The sequence below is a fragment of the Anguilla anguilla genome, chromosome 8 (assembly GCF_013347855.1).
Source record: "Anguilla anguilla isolate fAngAng1 chromosome 8, fAngAng1.pri, whole genome shotgun sequence".
Lineage (NCBI taxonomy): Eukaryota > Metazoa > Chordata > Actinopteri > Anguilliformes > Anguillidae > Anguilla > Anguilla anguilla.
Genome location: NC_049208.1, coordinates 8,814,660 through 8,826,890, shown reverse-complemented (window position 1 = coordinate 8,826,890; position 12,231 = coordinate 8,814,660).

Genomic DNA, 12,231 nt, shown 5'->3' with positions numbered 1-12,231 from the left:
GATGCTATCTCATGATCGTAAATGCTGGTGTGTGCACACGCCGAAACAAGCACGAGGCGAACTTGATGCTTGCGCGTGGCGGTCGTCCAGGTGCTAGCGTAGGCGGCTACTGAGGCGCTTTAAATCGGTACAGCTCTTCGGCTGCAGCGCGTCAGCTCGGCGCTGTGTGGAGTCACCGGACCGATTAGACGGAGTGTGTTATCGAGCGTGCTTTCGCTTTGTAATCAATCACAGACGTCCCGAAATATGTGTGCGATTTCCTGACAGGCTGTGGAAATGCGCGTAGCAGCTGAATTATTATTATTTTTTTTTTGAAGCTAGCACCTCAGGCTCAGTCTCTTCAGGACAAACTTTCCCCCGTGTTATCGAAACAGTTTTTCAATTTTTCAGTTCATTGTGTACCGCTTTTGACAGAGAACTGTGACTGTCACAAAGACGCTTTACAAAGTAGCAAGGCAACAGAGTGGCAAGGCATTTTGTGTGTGTGTGCGTGCGTGCGGTTGTGTGTGTGTGTGTGTGTGTGTGTGTGTGTGGAGAGTGAAGTTGGGAAAGCAGACAATTAGTTGCCTTTCCTATATCAGGTTCATCAAGCCAAAAGTGTTGTTTGTATTGTGACAAGGAATGACCTTGACCGTCTGGCTGGAGCCCTGTGTGTCTGTTACAGCAGCATACGCAGGTGTGTTTGCCTCAGGTTTCAGGTGCACTTGCGTGACCCAGAGTGTCCGCAGGTTAGCTGTGCTAAGCGAGCATCACTCCATGTTTGGACTGTCTGCAGGTTAGCTGCCCTTAGCGGCCATTTTTGATGAAGCTTATGAAGCTTTCAGCTGGGAACCAAGGCTACGCTCACCCACACTGAACTGGCACCATGTAGCATCTCTGATTACTGGATGTCTGAAAAATGGTTCATGGGGGAGTGTGTGTGTGTGTGTGTGTGTGTGAGTGAGTGAGTGACCTGCACACATACTCATTAGTTAACTGCAGTGTAGCCTATCCTCGGTTTCCCTGTTGCTGAATTAAAAAGTGCATTAAAATATTTTATTGCACATATCGGTGTAATGGAGGAGCCGTGTGGTTTTCGGATCCCGCGAGTGCGCCGTATTGGGAACCTGTAATCGCTCGCCGTGTACTCGGATACCGGTTTCAGAGGCCATCTCAGGTTAGCAGCAGGCCTCCATCGCGCATCACGTGGGCTTGCATTTATCCACCAGATTCCTTGGCCTAAACCCAAAAAGTGCAAGTAGCCTGCGTTTGCTGCCTGAGCCTAAACATGGGTCCTTGATGAATGGGAACCCCCCCCCCCAATTGTCAATAATCTAGTACTTTAACCCAGAATTAACACCTGATTAGGTGTTGTTCATTTAATGTAAAATTGTTCCTTTTAATAGTTTTGTTCTTGTTTGTGTAACTTGTAACTTATTGCTCAGTAGGGTAGGTTGACAAGTTGTCAAGCAAGTCTTGTACTTGTTATCTCTCTTGAGACTTTAATTTCCCGCTCTAGGGGGATTTCTGTCATTCAGACCCTGACCCCTGACCCTGCACTTGCGTTTGCTTTGCCGCGAGAGCATCTGCTATACGCCAGTAAAGTACAGGATACTTGTCTGACCTGAACTGTGTTTTTATGCCGCCTCATTACAAAAATGAGCACTCCAAAGCTTGCTTCTTAGCTTGTGCCGAGAGCCTGAACCCGAGTCGTGACATTCACAGCCCTTGTAATTTAGTGCCTTTGAGACGAGCCCACGGTGACAGGGTGTGGCGCTGGGTTAAATGAGCAGTCTGTTGTTTTGTGTTTACCGTGTCCTGATAGATGCACGTTTAAGGGAGGGTGAGGGCATTTAATCTCCTGCATCTAGAGCAGTGATCTCAAACTCAAGTCCTGGATGTCCACGGTGTCTGCTGGTTTTTTTTTCCGTCTTTCGGTGCTTAATTGTTTATCTTAAGTCACTGATTGGCTAACCGTATTTCCAAGGCCTTAATTGGCTGCTGATTGAGAAGAAGCTACAAATCCATGCAGGGAGTGTTTCCTTTGCAAACTGAAGTACGAGACCCCAGGTTTGGAGGCTTAAATGTGGCCCTCCCTCCACCACTTTCATCAAACACTGGCAGAGGTGGGAAATCCAGGTTCAGGAAGTAAAAGTTCTCCCCACTATTTTATTCCCATCACCTGGATTTGCAAATTAGTGGAATTCTTCAGCCAGAAGGTAGACTAATTTGTGAAATCAGCTGGCTGAGTTCATGGCTGGAAGAAACACATGGCAGGACTTTTACTTTCTGACCCCTGGACTTTTTACTGTCTGAGCCCTGGACTTTCCACCTTTGAACCCTGTCCTCTCTGTTACCACCACCTAACACCTAGAACAGTTTCATTCTTATGCACAGGATGGTTGGGATCAGGGTAGTGTTTTTTGTTTGCTAATATTGAAACAGTACCAACAGGAACTCTCTTAATTCTCAGAACAGCCCCTGCTGTGACACATTAAAATGTTCAGTGTTAAATCAACTCTCACAGAGTACATATAGTCCTTACTGGGTCTCACATGTACTCTGCTAGAGTTGAATTAATACTGGACATTTTATCGTGGAAGCCGGATAGATCCATGCAGCTATTACACTCACACTCAGTTGGCTGACAGGACAACAGTTATTTTGTCAGGTGCATGTCGCTTTCTGATCGAGAATATGACTAACTGGGGTGGACAGGTGAAGCTCTTCGGACACTGGTTTAAAAGGAGATCTCCTCCCATTCTGTTTGGAGGTCTGTAAAGCAGAATATCACGCCGTTCGTTCAGACGGGACGCGTCTTATTCAGACAAAGGATGCTAGCGTCCTGCCGACATTAAAAAGGTTGCTCAGGAACCATTAAACGCACGTGACAATGACTTGCACTACGACCGCCTTTTAGTACCGCTCATCAAAAATGTATTATAGCAGTACATTATACAATGCACCTCGCTTGTGCTTCAGGGTCCAAAATTTATCATTGCCCATTTTCTTTAAATGTCAGGATACCCGCCCCCCCAAAAAAAACATTAGAGATGTAGCAGTAAGGCTGAGGTTTGGCATTGAATCACAGAGCCATTGTCTTGGCCGCTGAAAGGTCGGGAGCTCTTCACAGGAGTTTCTGCAGCAGGGCTCAGCAGTTAATCTCCCAGCTGGTGAGGATCGCTCATCGTTCACACGGCTCAGAGTTACGCCGAACCTCTCTCCCTCCCTTTCATATGCCACTGGACTCGGGGAGGGGGCTGAGCAGATACGGCTGCCCTGCTGGGACGGTGTCGGGGAGATGGGGGCCCTGGGAGCCACCTCCTCCACCTCCACCTGCGGTCTTTGGAATGAATGGAACGAGAACTGAAGCCTGAGCATGTGATGCAGGTTGGAATTATGAATTACGGTTTAACACACACACACACACACACACAGCATGACAAGATGGTGGTTTAAGCAGACCTACCTTTCCTCTTGTGTTACGAAACAATATAGATATACATTTCACTTTTCCCCTGTACACACACATTGTAAAGTTTTTAAAGATATAATGAAGAGATGGACAGTTGCATATAAATCCAGGGCATTCATTTATTGTTGCATGGACCACAATAACTCTCCGTAAGAATTGAATATTATTTGTATTAGTGCTTTCTACAGCGACAAAAAGACACTTTACTTTGGAAACATAAAGGAAAGAACAGGGCAGATGCTGACTTTTACAGATGATGGCTAACTTTACAAGAAACAATCTACAGCAAAAAAAAACATTTGCCTTTATTAGTCATATAAGATCATTGTGTGGAACAAAGTTCGGGCAATAAGGAAGCAGTAGCCTAGGAGGCTAATGTCAAACTCTCCGGGCCTTGTTCTATGGTTCTGAGCAGCACAGAACGCTTAGCATAGAGGCATTGCTAGTCTGCCGCTCATCTTGACTCCATTACGAAATGAGAAACCGCCGTTTGACTGCCAAAACCCACGAGCAGCATGATTAAAAATGTAAAGTGACTCCAGTGGTGTGTTTTTTTGGGTACGTTTAACTATAAACACTGTTCTGACAGCTTCTGTGAAATTCTTAAATACTGTAAAGCCCAGGCATTACTGAACCATGCCTAACCCAGCACGAGAAAAGAGGAGCTGAGGCGCTTCGAAGCAAGCCAGGACACACGAGTGATTTGCTAACGTCAGTGCGGCGGCACTTGACAGGTTTGCGGGCCACCATAAATCGTTTTTGTTTCTTGCTCATCTGAAGGCGCTCCAAGATCGTCGTTGCCAGGCAGTGCTGACAGCGATCGACTCTGCACGCTAGGACACCACACAGTGCGTCCCTAATTCTAACAACATGGGCTGGGGAGGGGAGAGGGGGACAGCCGCTTTTTAATTTTAAAATGCTTTTTATTCCAATCTGATAGCAAGAAAACGTGTTGTTGCGCCGCCCAGTCAACGCGCTGGAGTTTTACTGCAGGTGCGTAGAGCTGATTAAACAGTAGTTGAGTTGAACGAAGTGAAAAAAAAAGACTCGCGAGGCTAATTAAACAGAGGAAAAGAGGACGCTAGTAGCTATGCACTGTGCGGCAAGCATTCCGTTTTCTTCTTTCGTTCTAATCTGGACACGGATTCTTTGTGAACATCATTCTAAACTCTTTCACGTTTATTGAGACTTCTGCTGCGTACCAGTTCACGTTCTTTCTCTTTCCTGATTGCGTCTAGCTAATGAGGCACAACAGAACCTCATGAAGATATATTCACTTTCAGAGCGGTTTAATGAAGCCTCTGTTCTGCCTTTCCACACTTAAACCGAAATAATCCACATTAAAACATTATTTTGTTTTGTTTCTAAACTAAGGACAATGGTATGCACATTCAATTTCCATAAGTGTTTTAAAACTGGTTTGCATCTACAATATTGGATATGTACGAGATTCTGCGAAGGCCTTGTTTTTTTTAATATAAGGTAATTTCAGGAGTATATTGAGCTTCAAACTCATAAATGAAAGAGGCTCATTTCCTTCTGGATCACTGCTCTATTGTGTTCGCTAGGCTACCTTTTAAATATTGTACTTCTCAGTAAAGTGTTGATAAAAAGGAGAACTCCCTGGGCTATTTTAAGAGATCAGAAAAGTGTTAATTTATGGAAACGTCTCTTCCTCTGTGAAAACGAGAGGGTGTTTCCTGAGAGTGAGTTTGACTTCACATTTGAGTTTAAAAAAAATTTTTTTTTTAATCAGTCCTCTTTCCCTCCATAGAGCAAGCACTATTTCTCTTCTGCATACCCCCTGTGATGCTGTAATCAGGGAGGCAGTGTAGTATAATGGCTAAGGAGTTGGTCTTGTAACCTAAAGGTCGCAGGTTTGATTCCCTGGTACGACACTCGTTGTGCCCTTGAGCAAGGTAATTAACCTGCATTGCTGCAGTATATATCCAGCTGTATAATTGGATACAATGTAAGTCGCTCTGGATAAGAGCGTCTGCTAAATGCCTGTAAACTAAACTAAACTAAACTGATATGCTTGATATTAGGTATCCCGTTAATTTGAGGTTTGTGCCCATCGTGTCCAGTGTATGACCTGCCTCGTGTGTGGGGCAGAGGCTTGCTAAGCTGGGCCCCCTCCGGGACTCAAACACTTTACGCAGGGTTCGAAGGATTGCCCGAAAGCAGTGCTGATGCAGGTGAATGTGTCTGTGGCCTCCTGCTGGGTTTGCATGGACTTCAGGCTTCAGCAGGGGTTTCAGAAGGACCCGGGTAGGTCAACCCACAGCTGAGATCAGCTTCCTCATTGTTGCCAAAGTAAGTGCGAGAGAGATATGCCCTGGGCACTATTTGTCTTGCAGTTGGTAGGAATGTTACTACGCAGCAAAAGCTCCAGTGTTAATTAAATGGTAAATGGACTGCATTTATATAGCGCTTTTATCCAAAGCGCTTTACAATTGATGCCTCTCATTCACCAGAGCAGTTAGGGGTTAGCTGTCTTGCTCAGGGACACTTCGACACGCCCAGGGCGGGGTTCGACCCGGCAACCCTCCAACTGCCAGACAACTGCTCTTACCTCTTACCTCCTGAGCTATGTCGCCCCTATGTACTCATATGTACTATGTTAAACTCTAACATAGTACATATGAGTTCGGCTGGGTCCATATGTCCTCTGTAAGAGTTGATGTAACACTGAGCATTTTTATTGTGCATGAAATATACAAATCCCTGCATCTGTCTTTATTGAGCAATTCCGCATGGTATTGTCCTAGCTGTAACAGTTTACACAGTGGAAAGAGTTTGCACTAACAATGCATGCCTGCAGGAGCGTATTATTGTATAGGCTGCTTCTGTTGTATTGTGTTGTACAGAACTGCATGCTGTTGCCCAGGGCCCGGTGTACCCTTTGACCTTTGAAATAGCTGGGGATTATGGGAGATAGAATCACAACGTCCAATGAGAAAGCTGCCACTCTTCAAAGACCCCCCTCAAGCTGAACTCCTGCTCATTTTATGATGTTTTACAATATGTTCACCTCCAGATTATTTGTGGTCTGAAAAGCCAACAACTGAATCAGCCCAGCTTGCGAATTATAGCATTCCAGAGCCCCCCCCCCCCCCCCCCCCCCCCCCACACACACCTCCAGGGCTTCTAGGCTCTAGCGGTTAATGATATTTACCCTGGCAGCGTTTTGTTATTGACCGACGCCTCTGTCTGTAGAGACCAGCCAGGCCAAATGCACTGTTTCTCTGGAGGAAAACCTGAGACTTTGCGATATGGGAGCCTGCTTTTTGGGCAGGGGTGGGGATTGGCGTGAGTTTCGGAGTCTGCGCTCGGGGCACAACTTGCGCTGTCCTGATAGCAAACTATGTTGCGTGAGCAACCAGCCAGAATAATAACTCACGCCAATTAATATTAACTCATTGGTGTGAAATGTGTAATCTGCCTATAAATGTATCCATTGAAATTTATCAGTTGAAGGAGGTGATGTAGCCTGGTGGCTCCAGTTAAACTACTTCTCACAATGGAAGTTGAATCCCCCATGGGCCAGAATGCAATACTGACCGCGCCAGTTCCTACATTGGCTTAGAATTCCAAAGAGAGTTTGTCATGGTTTTGAGCCAGGACATATCACTGGCAATGATCTAGACCAGTGATCTTCATTCCTGGTCCTGGTGGGCAGCAGGGTCTGCTGGTTTTTGTTGTTACTCGGCACTTAATTGACCAATTAAAACAGTCGATTACTCAGTTAACTCCCCTCACCTGGTTTCTTGGGACTGAACTGGTTGCTGATATTAGGACGGAAACAAAAACCAGCTGACCCTGCGGCCCGCCAGGACCAGGAATTAAGATTACGGATCCACAGGCTTGTCCTTCAGCTGGACGCACCAGCGGGAAACACCGACGGGAAAGTGTCTCGGCCTCGAAAAGGGACGTCAGCGTAATTTGGGCTTGTTTCATCCCAGGAAGCCCTTTCCCTGGGGGGGGGGGGGGGGGTCTATAGTCAAGTACTTATTGACTCGCTCCAGAAGACATGAAATTAATGTCAGGCTTCAATTACCATGGACATGCGCGTAACGGTTATTGTAATGCAGACTAATGACAACCTTGGGTGCCCGTAATTTCCGCCAGCGAGAGCACTGTCAGACAAAGTCTTCCTTCCTCTGCACAGCAGCTGGGTGGGTCTGTTAGACTTGGCTTGGGGCGTGGGGGGTGCGGGTGAGGGGGCGTGTGGGGGGGGGGGGGGGATGGGTTTGTTAGACTTGGCTTGGGGCGTGGGGGGTGCGGGGGCGTATGGGGAGGGGGGGCTGTTGAGAGGGACAGTCATCAGGGAGGCAGGAAATGCAGGACGCCGCCAGGAAACGGCTCCTGCGGTTTTTTCTTAATCACTCCATCCTGACTGCTATACTCGGCGCCGTAGGAAGCCATCGAGGCGAGGCCGTGTGTTTTGGTTGGCGTGCGCACAGAGGGGGGGGGGCGGCCGTGGCCTTCCTTCTGAGAGATCGTCCGCGAGGGCGGTGCTACCGGGACCGGCGAGGTTTTCGAAGGAGAAAAGCTCTGAGAGCTGTTTCATTCAGACAGTTTCTCGTCGTGAGAGATTATGTTTGGAGTAATTGTCAGAAGATCCCCCCCCCCCCCCCACCCCTCCAGTATGTTCACCAAACTCATAAATCACTATAGAAGAAGATGAATGTTATCCTTGCAATAAGAGGGTGCCCAAAACACTCAGGGATGCTAATAATTATGACATCAATTTATTTTTTTTTTGGAAATAAAATGACTTTTCTCTGGGACATTTTATTCAAATGAAATGAAATGTTTTTTCAATTTTTTTTTTACATTTTTGGATATTAAATCCAATTTATTACCTGCTTTTTAAAAATTTTTTCCAGCTTTTTTTGTTCTTCTATATCAAGGGTAACAACAATTTTGGAATTCTCTGTGTATGTTCCATATAGCACATTGGTAAATAACCTCCATAGAGCACTTTGGTAAATAACTTCCATATTACACCTTGGTGAAATTTGAGCTATGATGCCATATAACAACCTAGTGTAATTCTCAATATACTTAATTTGCTATGTAACCTTAGTGTCAAATGGCTAACGTTACTTCCTGTGTTTGGGCAGAGGAACATCGCCATCCCTGCCTAGCCTACAGAAGCTAACGGCTGTGAGAGCTGGTTGCTAAATTAGACCAGACAGACAAGAGGAAGCTGTAAAGTTTTATTTATCATAAACTCGGTACGTAGCTGCTCACCGCAAGCGGCCAGAGCAGGATAAAGATTTATTGATTTATTCACTGAATTATTAAATTAATTGTAATTTATTAACTGGACCAACCCCCGAGAGTCTTTATGAAACCTATGCCAGCTGCCTGCTTCACCCCATATGCCCTGTTGCCACTTAATCAGCTCATGACGTGTTTATATTGGCATACCAAATGGGTTTCCACTGCTCGTCAAAATGATTATTATTTACCATAAATTGTCGTGTTTATTTATGCTCCAGATGTCAATGGAGCCAATTATGCGGTGAACAGGGGGCGAGAGCAGCTTGCCTGAATGGGAGAGAGCATGTTTTTGCTGGGGGGGATGGGGTCAGGTTGGGGCAGGTGCACCTGCCTCTGCCCCCCACCCCCCGCCCCACTGTCCTTGTTGAGTGCCCCTTTCTGTCACTCTCTTCTGAACAGGGAACAGGTTTGGTTCCAGCTGGTCTTGCACAGGTGTGGCCTATTAGGAGCACTGGCCAGGGTGGCCCAGAGGGGGTGGGGGGGTGAGGGTGGCAATCCCCCTGGGGCAGATTGTCTTTGCTCCCTGACAGATATTCCCCCTTCCCCAGTCCTCTCACCTCTCTTCTCCTCTCTTCTCTCCCCCATGGTTTACCGTCTTCTGCAGTTTGGATTTCAGTAGCGGCTGTAGTAGACGTGCAGCTCACACCAGAAGTCTGCAGTCAGGGAATACGCTCCCAGCATATGGCCCTGTCAGAACATAGTGGGATTTATGTGAATGGTGGGATTGATTCTGGGAGCCGGGGCGGGGGCGGCTCCTATATTGGGGTAACTGGTGTGCCTTCTGCCTCTCCGTTCCCCTAGTTAAGTTGAAAGCTTGGGGGATCCATTCAGGCGACAGCCAGAGCAGGCCGATGCCTTTGCTGAGTTTGCATCCGTGCAAGCCGCAAGTGTGCGTGAGGATCATCACAAGACTCAGAGGCCGATTTGTGGGGATAGCACTTGGTTACTTCCCCAGTGGACTTAACCAAAGTCAACTGAGGTATGCGTGTGGGACTTTTTGCGAAAGCAGAAGTGTATTGTTCACTGTTCCACGGTGCCAGAACTTGGGCTTTCCCTGCAGCAACACCCTCTGCTTAGATTTGAGGCAATTCCGGCAGCTCTGAACAATCCAAGGGTGGCAGAGCATATCAATGAGATCATTAACGGACGTGGTGTAGCACAGTGGGTAAGGAACTGGGCTTGGAACCGAAAGGTCGCAGGTTCAATTCCCGGGTAGGACACTGCCGTTGTACCCTTGAGCAAGGTACTTAACCGAAATTGCTTCAGTATATATCCAGCTGTATAAACGGATACAATGTAAAATGCTATGTAAAAGTTGTGTAAGTCGCTCTGGATAAGAGCGTCTGCTAAATGCCAGTACTGTAATGTAATGTATTCAGCTTCATCAGGACACGTTTTATGTTACTTTGCGTGTGCCCCGGCGGCCGTGCTCAAAGAAGCAGGAACCACAGTCCGCTCCCCTGTGCGTGGTCACTCGGGAAGCTCAGGTGTAAGAATCTGAGCGCGCTCAGTACGGCATGTTAGCATTGTTGTTGTTGTTGTTGTTGTTGTTGTTGTGGCGGCTGTCGGATAGCCTTTGAAAGTGCTGGCCCCTGCCAAACGCCGCCAAAAATAGCGCGTGGAGCGTACGCTGACGGACGAGCGCGGAGCAACCTGAGCTTGAACTTGACATTGTTCATGTGGGCCGCTGCCAGCCGAGGGGTACAGATTGAAAAGCGCTTATATGTCCCCGACGTTATGAAAATGGGCCTCTCACGGCCTGCCTCACTCAAACGACAAATTTGTGCGATGTAAAGAAAGTGCTGTCGTTTTCTGAGAGATGGAAAGACTATTAAAAAAAAAAAAAAAGAAAGATGCAGAAGCATTGGAAAACATACTAATTCGATTTGGTTGTGGAATTACATTTCCTCGAGGATTTTAGTTGAGTGTAATTTAGCCATTTATCAGACAGTGCACTGTGGCTGACTCTAGCTGAGTGTGCATAAATGGACCCAATCAAAGCTCCTCTCCTTATTTTGTATTCTTGTTCCTATGGCTCTCTCAGTAACATTTCTTTATCAATCAATACATTTTATTAGATTGATGTACGTGCTGGTGTGGTGCTACAGGAGGACTAATCCCCTTTCATCCTTCCAATGGAACTGCGTGTATGTAACGGTGTACAGATTAGCAACAGGCACCTTCAGTGTTTGTAAGACAAGCCAAGTACATGTAGTCCTATGCAGAATGTCCAACCAAAACATTTCCCTGGAGTCAAGGGTGTAATTTATGGGGATGATAGGGGGGTTACAACCCCCCACCCCCACCCCACCCCGCTCCCAAATATTACAGCACCGCCCAAATAAAATAATATGATGATGAGAAAAATGATTTCATATAATAAAGGAAATGCCCTTGCCCAGAGTTTATTTTGAAAAAACCTGCCAGTATACTGGGCTGAGTCATTATGTACAAAGGAACGTAAGGACACATACTGAAGGGAGATAGGGCTATTCATCCCATTCAGCCTGTCATCCCTCTACGGTCTGGAGAGAATCCATCACCGTGTCAAGCCTGGGCTCGAACCCCTCTGGGCGTCTGCCTCCGTCACATGACCTGGCGGGCTGTTCTGTGTGCGTTCCATGCAAAAATAATACTTCCTGACGTTACTAAGGAATTTTCCTTTTAAGTAATGTCCACGCATCCCCCCTCGTTCTGCAGACTTAACCTGAGAAATCTTTTGTAGTTCACTTAAGTTCTTTTTGAAGTTCAATCGTAGTGTTGCTTATTCTGCTTTTGCTTAAAAATTTTTTTTTTTTTAAATTAAACGCCTTAAGCCTTTCCTTGCAACTTTTAGCCAAATTCAGCCAGATTTTATGGTGAACCACTGATCGCTGGGCTGATCTCGAAGGGTGGAAATGAAAATGAGTGGTGGTGAGGTTGCCGAATTGGCTCGAGGATCGAAGCATGGCCTTCCGCCATTATCTGGATGGATGACTGGCACGGAAAACCCGGAGAGAAACGCTGATGTCGGCACTTTCTGGGAGCTGGGACCGTGTGGTTGTGGTTTAAGCTGGCCTGCAGGCGTCACGACCACCCGGTTTTGTTTTGTTTTTGGCCCTGGGTGCGATCCTCTCAGATCCGAATATGTCTTAAGGGCTCATTCCAATACTGTGCCGAGGAGGCGTCTGGAGGATCTATCTTACGTTTGGATCGCTCTGCTAATATGCAAATATCTCTCCCTCATTCCTCATCCCTTCTTCTTCTGTCCCACAGACATCTGGCTCCAGACCGCAAGTAACGAGAGACAAATGTGTTGGGGGGGGGGAAGAAAAAAAAAAAAACAACAAAACTGCTGGGGCTCGCATAATTGCGGTATTTTATTTTCTATTCAAATATTTTTTTTTTTTTAATCTCTCTTGCCGGAGAGAAGAGAGTAGTCGAAGTCTTGAGGGCAGAATGTTGCTGACTGTGCTAGAACTGTTCCCTGCATGTGGGGAACATTC